At 35.7% G+C, this 13,367-nt stretch overlaps 1 long non-coding RNA gene across 5 annotated transcripts in view; it reads right to left on the bottom strand.

Annotated features, from left to right (window-relative positions):
• The window catches only part of LOC138844874 (uncharacterized), a 412,620-nt gene that overhangs the window by 380,712 nt on the left and 18,541 nt on the right, over positions 1 to 13,367 (bottom strand). For 3 of the 5 annotated variants that reach the window (XR_011381278.1, XR_011381281.1, XR_011381279.1), the window contains exon 1: positions 9,118 to 13,177. The exons of 1 other annotated variant lie outside the window; for it this stretch is intronic. This is a non-coding gene — a long non-coding RNA (uncharacterized lncRNA). Of the gene's footprint in view, positions 1 to 9,117; positions 13,178 to 13,367 lie in introns of those variants that run through there. One more of the 5 variants, XR_011381280.1, reaches the window with a different exon arrangement.

The raw sequence follows: 13,367 nt of genomic DNA, 5'->3' as shown, positions 1-13,367 counted from the left end.
CTGCATCCACATGGGAGACCCAGAAGAAGATCCTGGTTCCTAGCTTTGGTCTGGTTGTAACCATTTGGGTGTGAACCAGTGGATGGAAGTTCCTCCCCCCCTTTCAAACAAAATAAATAAATCTTTTTTTAAAAAAAATGCCTATTGTATCTTCACTGTTATGAAAAATACTACTGAGAATTGTAGTTTGTAAGTTATTTGCTTTATTCCCATTGTCTATGTCTTTCATCATTTCTACTGATAAGTCGGCTGTTAACTACAATTGTTGCTCATTTGAAAGTAATATACCTTTCTTTGGCTGCTTTAAAGATTTTTATTTACTTATTTATTTTGTCCTTCAACTTTGGGCAATTTTATTACAACATGCTTAACTCTAAGTTTCCCCTCCTTTTCCTACTCATCCTCCCCACTTTCTTGTCTTCCTTATTCCTTGCATCCTTACTTTTGCTTTTATTTCTTCCTTCTGTAACCCTCTTGGAACTCATAGGGCACATGAATTTGTAACTCATTATCTCTCATCATTTTATGAGAAACTTCATATTCCTTTTTTGGTAAATATTATATTTACATCACTTTCCCTTATATTCTAGAATTAAAATGCAAATATTACAGTTTCTCTCTGTGTCCTTTAGCTTCAACTTTATCACATCTTCTATCTTTTTGTGTTTCCATGTTTTATCTGATTATTTTCTTTAACTTGTCTTTTGATTTCCTATTTACTCTGTTTTTTTCCCAATCTCTTTATTTCAATGAATTGGTAATACAGTTTAATTATTCTAATTTCCATACAGTTACAATTTAGTTATTGCTTTCCTAGGGAACTTTTTATCTGTTATTCATTTGGACATAGGATAATAATTTAAATTCTGAGCTTATAACTTCAACCCCGGATTCTGGAAGGCTTGCTATTTTTTGCCCATGTTGTTTATCTTGTTAGATGCCGTGATTTATTACACAAAAATTGTATCTATCAATAGCTTGAAAATATGGATGGTTTCTTTATCTAGCCCCAAAACAAAACACATTGGCTACTGTAAGGTAGCTGGTAGCTAAAGAAATCTAGCAAACTTCAGAAGTTGAGAAAATGAAATGAGTCACAGAAAATAAACACTGATTCCAATGTGCCATGTTTTTAAATACAACTTATAATTCTTAAAACCTTATGAGGCCGGCGCCGCGGCTCACTAGGCTAATCCTCCGCCTAGCGGCGCCGGCACACCGGGTTCTAGTCCCATTCGGGGCGCCGGATTCTGTCCCGGTTGCCCCTCTTCCAGGCCAGCTCTCTGCTGTGGCCAGGGAGTGCAGTGGAGGATGGCCCAGGTGCTTGGGCCCTGCACCCCATGGGAGACCAGGAAAAGCACCTGTCTCCTGGCTCCTGCCATCGGATCAGCGCGGTGTGCCGGCCGCAGTGCGCAGGCCACGGCGGCCATTGGAGGGTGAACCAACGGCAAAGGAAGACCTTTCTCTCTGTCTCTCTCTCACTATCCACTCTGCCTGTCAAAAAAAAAATAAATAAATAAAAAAAAACCTTATGAGACATTAGGTGGTTAAGGTTACATAATACTCCACCGTTTTCCCTAAACAGAAGTAGAATGAATGGCTATAAGAGTGTATCTCAGTTCTGCATAACAGTTTCTATTTCTGTTGCTCCTAAAAGCATGATTCTTTAAAAATATCAATAAAAACATTTTGCTGAGAGAATAAAGCAGGATGCCTGTGCAAGACTGCATACTCCCTACTGGAAAGATATTTGCTGTTCCATTGGTTCTCTGTGAGGTTCATTTAACACTGTGTAGCAAATCTCTTTATGTCCAGAAAAAAGATATAGAAGCCTTAGGCATATTCCTTCAATAGAGAGATTTATAACAGTTTAGGATTTGCGACTTAATGGTGTAAAACTTCTCCCACAAAACTGTTAACTGAGAAGCAAGTCTACATCAAAATGGTTTTCATAAGGGGTCTTCATACATTAACAAGCTCCATTACTCCAGAAATTTGATTTAGGATACCCAGAACAGAAAACAAAAGACCACAAGCTACACTAAGCATGCTACTACTCACTAATATGAAAAAGTATCTAACTGAAGAAGGTCCTTGTTATCAAAGACTAATTAATTCAGTGATGTTGAGAATTACAAGCACTCTAGTAGTCATGTCCATTTTGTCCATTTGGTGTCTCCATTAGCTGGCAATAAGAGATCCTCAATAAATTTCAATGACTGGCAGAAACCCCATATTGCTATCTTCTATTCATCAGCCAGTAGAGCAGCCTTCCCAACTCAGACAGAAGGGTACCCATTTGATTTTAAAAGGAGTCCAGGAAAGGCACGCCACTGCCACCCCTCAGAAACCTTTTCCAAATCCCCCAGCATCCAGCTGGGCTCCTGAATACAGGCTGCTCACCAGCTGCTTCTGCTTTCCACTGATCTGGCCAGAAATGAACTGGCTGTTTTCCATTAGAGCAGGCTCACTCCTTAATCATTTCTAAAACAGCAAAGGGGCTGTTGCAAATACCCTAAGTTCTGATGTAATATTTAGATTTATATAGTTCAAAGAAACACACAAAACAACCTTTCAATAAATTTCACCTGATGTAAGTCTTTTCACAATGAGTTTTCAAGGAGGTAAAAATAGGATTTTCATGTAATTATTGCCAGGATGTCCTACTTTATACTAGCATTAGCTTGTTTCTGAGTTCACATTTCCTTACCATGACTATTTCCTTGGCATGTTCTTTCTTGTAGTAAGGCAAAAGAGGTTTCGTTATTTGCACATTAAAATTGAAATAGAAATATACTATTATTTTAAGTAGATAGAAGTTTTTGTACCTATCATTTTGCTGTGGAGAACATGAGAACTGTCTAGGAAATTCTGAAAGGTAACTTCAGAGATAAATAATATATACAGTATCTTAAAAGAAGGGGTTTAAAATTCCAAGTTACAGATACCATATGAGAGATTTTAATTTTTAATGGTAATATCCCTTTTGTAACCAAAATATAGAGATATAGGAATATTTTACTAAGAAAAATTATTAATTTTAAAAGAACTTTTTCAGTTTTTTTAAATAGCTCAATAAATGCAGGGCCTTTTTGTTCACTGATATATCTCAACTCTTAGAACAAGTCTGGTCATGTGACACTCACTACAGATATAATTTTGATTATTTTTGTCTATTTATTTTTCACAAATGACTAATTGATAGTAGACCCTCAAAAGGTGGCTACTGGGTTCAGGAAGTTGTTTCTTAAAATGAATACATGAAACACTTTTATATCAAAGGTTAGTCTTACATATTTAACAAAATCATAAAGTAGTCTTCCAAACTATTCTTCAATAATAAGGTCTTCTTAGATATGAGAGTGTTGCTAAGAACTATCAAGAATTAAACCTGCAAAGGGAAGTTGGCCTTTGAATTAATGGTTCATCCCTTAGTGAATTTTGTCTTCACATTAACAATAAGCTTTGATTGGAAAATACTGGTTTTTGTAATGGCTATGCTGAAAACATTACCTGTGGAACATGATAAACATGTGTTCATTACCTACTTCTTTCACCACAGTTTACAATTTAGATTATGGCAATAACTTTTTATATATATGAATATAAAATCAGGCAAAATCCTTAGTCTTTCCATTTAGTATCAAATAACAGATATATAGCAATTTTTTTATGTTAGAAAATATAGTTTGGTCTACTGATTAAAAGAGGATCAATTGAAGCATTAATAAACATTTATGTTTATAATTTTTTGATTATTTCTTTAGAGAGAGAGACTGACAAAGCTCCCATTCACTGTTTACTCCCCAGTGCCTGTGATAACTAAGACCCAGCCAGAGCTCATGACAAGAGCCTAGGTTGATTACTGATGCCATAAACAAGAGTGTCAATCTGTTAAGTCAACAACAGGAGTCACTGTGCACTTACTCCTCATGTAGGATCTTTGTCCTTAGTGTGCTGTACATTGAGATTTAATGCTATAACTAGTCCTCAAACAGTATTTTTCACTTTATGTTTCTGTGTGGGAGCAAACTGTTGAAATCTTTACTTAATGTATGCTAAACTGATCTTCTGTATCTAAAGAGAATCAAAAATGAATCTTGATGTGCATGGAAGGGGAGAGGGAGTGGGAAAGGGGAGGGTTGCGGGTGGGAGGGACGTTATGGGGGGGGGGAAGCCATTGTAATCCATAAGCTGTACTTTGGAAATCTATATTCATTAAATAAAAGTTAAAAAAAAAAAAAGACCCAGCCAGGCCAAAGCCATGAGCCAGTAACTCAATCAGGTCTCCCATGTGGATGGTAAAGACCCAGCTACTTAATATACCATGCTGCCTCCCTGGGTCCGTGTAAGTAAGAAGTGGAGCCAGGAACAGTTCCTCATCACTCCTATATGGGATACAACCATTCCAAGTGGCATCATAACTAGTAGGCCCATGCCCACTCCCCTAATAAACATTTTAATCATCACTCGAAATAAGACTTCTTACCCCAGCCAAGTACCAAATTCAGAACCAATCAAAATCATCTTCTGCCCATGCTTCACATATCCAAATACATACTGCCTAATACATTTATTATAGAATACTTGTATGTGGCTATTTCTGTCACTTGGATTCATAATCAATAATGGCAAAGTTTCATCAATAACACTAAATATCTTCTTTGGTGATTAATACCAACCAGACCACAGAGTAACACTAATTCAACTCTCTTGTCGTATGTCCTCCAAATAAAAGAAAACTGCATCTCCATGCCAGGAAGATTTAAAGGCTGTGTCTTTGTGTCATTGCTGACATTAGAGACACCCCTTGGGATTGCAGGGGATGTTTTAAGCAGTAAGAACACATGAGTAAGTTAACTGATAATATAGATTAGAAACATCCTGCAGGAAGCGTTTTATAGCCAAGTTATCTTCTACTAGCAAATGTGAGTACTATTAGTTTATTAGCCACTAAGTCTGTTAATAGCATGTTTACAGGAGAGTATATTTAGATCATTTACCTTCTCTACCACTATGCCCACTCTCAGTCCTGCAAATAGGACAGAGGGACATTGCATGACAGCCACTTAACTTATTTTTTCCCAGTAAGAGAAGATATTCATTATTCTGTTAAATTGTGCTCTGAAGAAACTACTAACATAATTTTTTGCAAAAAGATAAGTTTTTGAAATAGTGCCAAATGTATATTTCTTGTCTTTTTTCACGTTCCAATGATTTTAGAAATATTCATATGACACTTGCAACAGTTTGTTATATATGGTGACTAATGAATGCTTTGCAATCACAAATTGTTCATGATAATCCTATTGGATGGATAGATGACTAGATATAGATCTAGCATTTGTGAAATATAAAACTAATCCTTCACTATATTATATACCTCTAGATACTGCTTCAAGAGAGGCATAAAACAATCTATGTGCTATCTTAAAATATTTAAAATATTTTGTATTTTTCATTATAATTTATTATATCAGATCCATCACAGTATTTGAACATGACAAGTATTATAATTTCATTTTAATATTGACTTAATACATACAGTATATATATGTACATATATAATTAATCACCCAAGTAATGTTTTCCCGAACTGAACTAATAATTTAAATACAACATAAAACAAGACAGCATTGTGACAGAGCAGGCAAAGCCACTGCCTGAGATGCCAGTATCCCATATGGCTTTCAGCTCATGTCCTGGCTGTTCAATTTCAGATCCAGCTCTCTGCTAATGTCCTAGGAAAACCTGCAGAAAATGGCCCAAGTGTTTGGGCCCCTGCTACCCACATGGGAGATCAGATGAAGCTCCTGGCTCCTGGCTTCAGCCTGCCCCAGCACTGGCCATTGTGGACATCTGGGATAATGAACCAGCAGATGAAAAAAATCTCTCTGTCCTCTGACCCTCCCTCCCTCTCTCTATAACTCTTTCAAATTAAATAAATCTTTAAAAAATGAAAAGCAAAAAAATATAAAGATAAGATAAGCTACCTACTACTACTACCTAATTCAAGGAGAGTTGTCTAATTTGGTTTTCTACCAGCAGAACACTTTATGTGAAAAAAATCTTAAATAGGAGAAGATGGTGAATGTATAGGAATAAAAATATTTTATATAAAAAAATCATTAATAACCTATAGATTTTTGTTGTCACTATTCCTCCTAACATTGCTAGCTCAGCTTCTGAACACCCAGTCATGGACACTCATAGTTAACTATATTTTCTTTGCTCTTGGACCAACTTCCAGGCAATAAAGTCGAAATTATGTTTGCTCTACATTGTCATTAGGAGGAATTTATCAAGGTCAGACAAAGAGACATTTTATTTTATAGTGAGATTTAAATATTTTGAAGTAAGGCATGTATCTCTCTAATACCCTTGCCCTGGTCTAAAAAAATGTTAGAAGTAGGTGGTCCTCCTCTATCATGCTGAGGCAGTACTTGGTGCCCAGCCCATTTATTATTAGTCACAACCCTCCAGAAAAATAAAATCAATAGGATATGTATAAAATGAGATTTACTATTGAGGAATTAGACCACATATTCATGGAGGCTGAATAGTCCTACAATCTTCCCATCTACATATGGAGATCCAAAAAAGCCAGGGATGTTTTTCCATCCACATTCAAAGGCCTGAGAATGACAAACACTAACACTGTAACCCTCAGCTGAAGTAGACAGGCACAGAGAGAATTCAACCTCCACATTCCTTTTTGTTGTCTTCAGGCCCTCAGTGGCTTAGATGATGCTCACCACATTAAGCTTGGAAACCTGCTTTACTTAGTCTACCAGTTCAAATACTGATCTCTTCTAGTATGCCAGTTTCTTGCCCTCACACCTCAAATCACGGTAGCTTTGAGCAAGAAATCTTGCTGAAACTCATTTTCTCTAGGTTAATGAATTTATCCCATTCCTTTCACATGGAAGTTGTTGTCTATAGGTTGATTTTTTTTAGAAATACTTTCTCAAATCTCCTCTTTCTAAATTCAAATGCCCATATATATCTTTTATCTAGCTGAGAAGTCAATGTCACACTATTTTTGGTAACTGTTCTCTATCATACTGGTGCTATACTAACACTCAGACACAACTGGACTTTAAAACCCCAGTACATCTATGATTAGGTAATTATTATAATTATTTGATACTCCAAGTGTTACTCTAATGCTAACATTAAATATACAAAATTATAAAATGATAATACTAGAAAAGTCTTTTGAAAATAATTTTCTTAGTAAAGCAGAACATATCAGAAAGATGTAGAAAAATTCCAAAAATATGATCAAACCTTAGCACTAGAGGTTGATCCTAAAGCTCAGAGAGGGGCCTATACATGTACCTTTTTAATGTAATTATATCTCACCAGGCAGGATTACACAACAAAGAAAATATTCCCCCAAAAAAGTGTTCAGAGGAAATAAGTAAATTAGGAACAGGATGGAAATTCACCAAGTGGTTTTCAGATAGATAAACAAACATGTCCAGAAGAAATACAGGTAATTCTTCTAGTCTATAAAGAAGTCATTTAGTACTACAGGCTGTCAGCATTTGCAATATCACCAAATGAGTAATTCTCCTTGCTCATGGCTCACAGAACAAATTAACTGTTACGTTCTACTGGTAAAGTAATACCTGAACCCTAATCTGGTGAATTTGACTTGCAATTAGATTTGAGTCATTTTCCTTTGTTCTCATAATAATAATATTACAGTGAAGCCTAAGTCTTCAGACTAATGAATTTGAACATACCTACATTATTGGAAAGACTTGAAGTGAAATGATATTGTAGCAAACAGTGAAGTTCTTCTAATGAATAGATCCTTAAAGTTGAAGTGTATACTTTCTTTTCTAGCAACATTCCCTTAATAAAATTTCAAGTTTTTCCTCACAGAATTAAAAGAACTATTTTCAATGTCATGTAAGACAACCCAAATACCTGATCCCATTTTCAGAAGTTCCAGCTGTCTGACAGCCTAAAATCACAGAGATGTGCCTACTTTATTTGGTAAAGTTTGCTTTTAAAGGAAACTGATATATTCAATTTACAAAGCATCTTAATTATAAATTTATTGCATGTCAAATTAAGTTATGCTGAAATATTAACTTTCAGAAGAAAAAGGATCAAGATCAGCCACTCTGACATCTGGTCTTCATGAATTAATGACTAGTACTCATTCAAACTGATTAGGCAGATACTTTTATAATCATTAAACCCCCAAGTTTGAGAGAACTTTCAAGTCTATCTTGCCGATCTCCTACTGAAAGCTATAATATAATTCATGTTTCCGAAACCTTTGTGTTCTGTGAAAGTACAGAACACAAACTTTTTGTGGGGTAAAAACAGGTTAAACATGGACTTCTGGAACCCTACAAAAAGTAGAGACTGCTGAGTTATGGTGATAAAGGGAAAATTTATAGAAACTGGGAAGATACAGAAAGAGTATAAAGCTAAGGTAGCTGAGGGTAAGATTAAGTGGAATGTTGATGACTTGGACAACATTGTACTCTGGTTGATGGGGTTCACTGCCTCAATGAGCCTTGAACTGCCTGGAACCAATACCACATTACATACTTGGAAAAATCACATGTAAGTCCATCCACCTCTCATATTACAATGAACCATTTTTCTTTATATGAAAGAAGAAATTGAGCATTTATCATACTACTAGGCATTATAGAAATGTGTTATAGCCATGCAGAGTCCCATAGCATCACTTACAAGTATTGTTCAGTCTGAGAAGACATTTCACAACTTCTATAATCAAACTTGGCCATGATGATCAGCTCTAGCTTTTGGAATATTCTTCCTTTATTGACTCAAGATGTTCCCTGTGTTAAATGCTGGCTTTAGGTACAACCTTCATTATTTGAGTAGAGCTTTAATCTTTTAAATATTAACCTGTGTATGTGTGTGCACGTGTGCACACAAACCTTTAGCTAGGATATAAAAGAGTTAAAAGAAATTTCTATCCAGCCTATTATAGATAACACAAATCTATACTTTCAATTCTAGGCTAAAATTTGTCTCTTAGAAAAATATAATCCCTAAACTGTTAATTAGGATCTCATAGGGGCTTCTGAATGAATGAGATATGCTATATACCATTCTCCTTACCTAAGTCTGACTCCATGCTACTTCTCCAAGTGTACAATCTTCTTTAAGTCATCTCATACAAATCTTCACCACACAGGCAAACTCTTCCTCATTCCTAAATTTGTCAAAAGCCATTACTAATAAGTCATCTCCATTTTCCTACATGCATTTAATCTGTTCTTTGACAAAACAATCCACTTTCTCAGTTTCATCTGTTGAAAATAGAGTGATTAAATCAGTCACAGGTATTTATTGGATTAGTACTATGTATCAGAACTGTTTTAGGCACTGGGGATTCAGAATGGAAAAAAAAAAAAGAAAGAACAAAAACAAAATCTGCTCTCAAGAAGTTTACATTCCAGTGAAGGAGATCAAAAACAAGGAAAGTGTAAGGTACATTTCATCAACTGTAAGATGTTGACGACTATGAAGGGCCAGCACTGAAGTGCAGCAGGTTAAATTGCAGCCTGTGATGCCAGCATCCCACAAAGGAGCACCTATTTGAGTCCCAGCTGCTTCATTTTACTTTTTTTTAATATTGATTGATTTATTTGAAAGTCAGAGTTATGGAGAAAGGAAAAAAAGGGAGGGATGGAGGAGGGAAGGAGAAAGAGAAAGCAGACTTCCATCTGCTGGTTCATTCCCCAAAATGACTGCTAGGACAGAGGCTGGGCCAGGCCAAAGCTGGCAGTCAGGAGTTTCTTCCAGATCTCCCATGTGGGTAGCAGGAACCCAAGCACTTAGGTTATCCTCCACTGCTTTCCTAGGCACATTAGCAAGCAGATAGATCCCAATTCACCAGTCAGTTCTTGAACCAGTGCTCATATGGGATGCCAGTCCTATAGGCAGCAGCTTTACCCAATATGGCACAGCATGAGCACCAACTGCTCCATTTTCAATCAATCCCCTAACGAATGTATCTGGAAGCAGCAGAAAATTGCCCAAGTGCTTTGGGAACCTGCCACCTTCATGGGAAACCCAGATGGAGTTCCAAGCTCCTAGTCACAACCTGGCCCAGACCCAGCCACTGTAACCATTTGCAGAGAGAGTCAGTGGATGGAAAAGATCATTTTCTCAATCCCTCTCTGTCTCTCATTTTCTCACTCTACCTTTCAAATAAGTGAGTAAATATTTAAAAAGATATTATTGCACAAGATATCCACCCCTGTTTTAGGCATCTTATATACAATTAAACTTTAAGACTATATAGATTTAAAAACCATTCAACTAAAAACGTATGCCTTAAAATGAAATGAAGTATTTTGGAGAAAAATATAGCCAAGGACTTTAGGGAGTTACAACTTTTAAATAAACTATTGAGTCCTAAAGCTGAACTATGTTTTTGCGACTTTTAACTTCCCACTACACTTCCCAGCCTAAAAATCAGGAAGGCATCCCAACTCAGCACATCCCAAAACTGCTCCCTATTAAATATATATTCTCAGCAAATGGCTTTCCTGTGGATCATATGATTATTTTCTGTCATGGTTAGTTAACACATTCTATCAATTCTGTCTCTAAAATGTTTCCCATCTCCACCATTTCTCCCAGCCAATGCCCTTCTTAATGTACTAGTTGGATTCTTTGATACAACTTTTCTCTGTCTAACCCATACTGCATACCACTATATTTCTACATGATGCAGGTCTAATCAAGTTACACTTATTTGGAATTTAAAAGGAAAAAAAAAACTTGGCTAGTATTTGTTTAAATGATCAAGTTCAATTTCTTTAACAAGACATTTATTTCTCCTCTTGACAGAATTTCAGTCTCTTAGTCTAACCTCACCTTGCTTCTACTCCCTTCACTCTCATTACAATGCTCTGGTTGCACCAAATAATGTTTTCTGAAATGGCATTTATTTATGTACATTTAAGTTTCTTTTCATGCTGTTGTCCTTAACTGGAATCACTTCCCTGCTGCAAACACCTACACTCTCATGATTTATTTTTTCTTTGTTAGTCTTTTTTCCTGTGTACCAAACAAATTCCTACTGTCTTTATGTTTACTATCGTCATTACTTTTATTATATTGATCATTATCCCTATCTATTATGTTTTTCTGTTCCACTCACTACATAGAAATTTCTTGAATACATCATTATTATTGTTATTATCATTCTTATCATTAGTTTCTTTGAATTAAAACATCTAATTCTGAATCTTAATTCCATTATTTAAAACTTATGTGACCTAAAAGTACATAAGCTCTCTGAACCACAGTATCTTAAATGTAAAAAAAAAAAAAAGAAAAAGGTAGATAAATGATTATCGAAAACAGGGGAAGTAGTCAATCACAGAGTTTAATAGGGCTACTGAACTCATTGGTTATTAAACACAATGCCTTTTTATGTGAAAAAAAAATATTTTAAGTGTCACTCTATAACCCATGGATGTCTGATGTTTTGGAGCAGTGAGAGCAAAGGAAAAATATTGTATATACTTTAAGTAGTAACATACACATTGCATCAACGTTAAACTATTTAAGCATTTTTTTAATTTAGTGTAGTAAAATAAAAGCATTTTTATTTTAATTTTTTTATTTAAGAGGTACAGTTACAGATAGAAGGAGAGGGACAGGGATGGGCAAAGGGACAGAGATAGAGAGTGAGAGAGAGAGATCTAACTTCCATCTGCTGGTTCACTCCCCAAATGGCATCAATGGCCAGGGTTCACCCAGGCCAAAAGCAAGGAGCCTGGGAGCTTTTTCTATGTCTCTCATGTCAGTTCAGTGGTCCAAACACTTGGGCCATCTTCCACTGCTTTCCCAGGCACATTAGCAAGGAGCTGAATAGGAAGTGGAACGGTGAATAGAATTGGTGCACATACACTCTGCCAAACCCACTATACCACAATGCTGGCCCACCCAATAAAAGCATTTTCAAAATGAATATTAAAAACAGTCACAAAATCTCTGAGGAAGATGACACTTTACACTGGTTGCTAGTTTGAAGCTCATACAGCATTCTCTTCTTTTCCTGACTACAACTGCGACTCAGTCTTCATGAAGCCATTCCACCTAGCCAACTACTTCTTTATTTTTATTTATTTGAAAAGCAGACAGATGTCTCATCCTCTGGTTCATACTACAAATGGCCACAACAGCTAAGCCAGGCTGAAATGAAGGGATACTTGCACCTCCATATTTATAGCAGTCAAAATATGCAATTGGCCAGGGGGATCCACTGGCAGATGAATGGATAAAGAAAATGTGGGGTATATACACAATGGAATATTATTCAGCTATAAAAATTAAATTCTAACATCTGTTGCAAAATGGATGCAACTGGAGAACATTATATTGAGTGAAATAAGCCAGACACAGAAAGAAAAATGCCACATGTTCTCCCTTATATGTATGAGCTAAAACTAAAAATAGATTTTAAAAAAGCCCGTGTGTATCATTATTGCTGCAAATATAGTTTTGCCAAACTTTATTTTATGCATTTGTCAAATCAATGGTTAAAAATGTTATAATGGGGCTAGCGTTAACAGGTAAAGCGCCACATGCAACACCAGCATCCAATATTGTTCAGGTCCTGGCTGCTCTGTTTCCAATCCAGCTCCTTGCTAGTGTCCTGCAAAGGTGGAGGAGGATGGCTCAGGTGTTTGGACCACTGCCACTCACATAGAGGAAACAGAGGAAGCTCCTGATTCTTGGCTTCAGCCTAGCCCAGTGCTGGCCATTATGGTCATTTGGGGAGTGAATTGGGAGTATACAGCATCTCTCTCTCTCTCTCTCTCTCTCTCTTTAACTCCTTCAAAAAAATTATACTACCAAAGTTTTAATGATCTGTGATTACTTTGAAATTTTCTGTAGGTAGATGAAATGGTCATCTTTCCATTTGATTAGTATTTATAGTCCTTCCTATATCTAGACTAAGCTGGGGTCTTCTGGCTCTACATGATGAACTTTTTACTAAGTTGAGCATTAAGCCCGTGACTATCAGTAAATTAAAAATATTTTATCTCAAAAGAGAAATAAAAGAAAAAAAAAAGGAGGGAGGAAGGGGATATCATTATATTCTTATAATTTTATCTATGAACTATATTGAATCTGTTAAAACTAACACTAAAATAAACAGTCATAAAATATTAAAATATAGTTATTACAATACTCAATCCATATGGAAAGCATATAAGAAAATATATATAAATATATAGTATATATAAAAAACATGTCAAAATTAATCAAAGCAAAATATAATTGCATTAAAAATAAAAGATATATAAATCAGTTATAGTGAAATTAAAAAGGTAAAAAGAAGCTAT

Source organism: Oryctolagus cuniculus, chromosome 13 (genome assembly GCF_964237555.1).
Source record: "Oryctolagus cuniculus chromosome 13, mOryCun1.1, whole genome shotgun sequence".
Taxonomy (NCBI): Eukaryota; Metazoa; Chordata; class Mammalia; order Lagomorpha; family Leporidae; genus Oryctolagus; species Oryctolagus cuniculus.
This window is presented reverse-complemented; position numbering and strand designations above follow the sequence as displayed.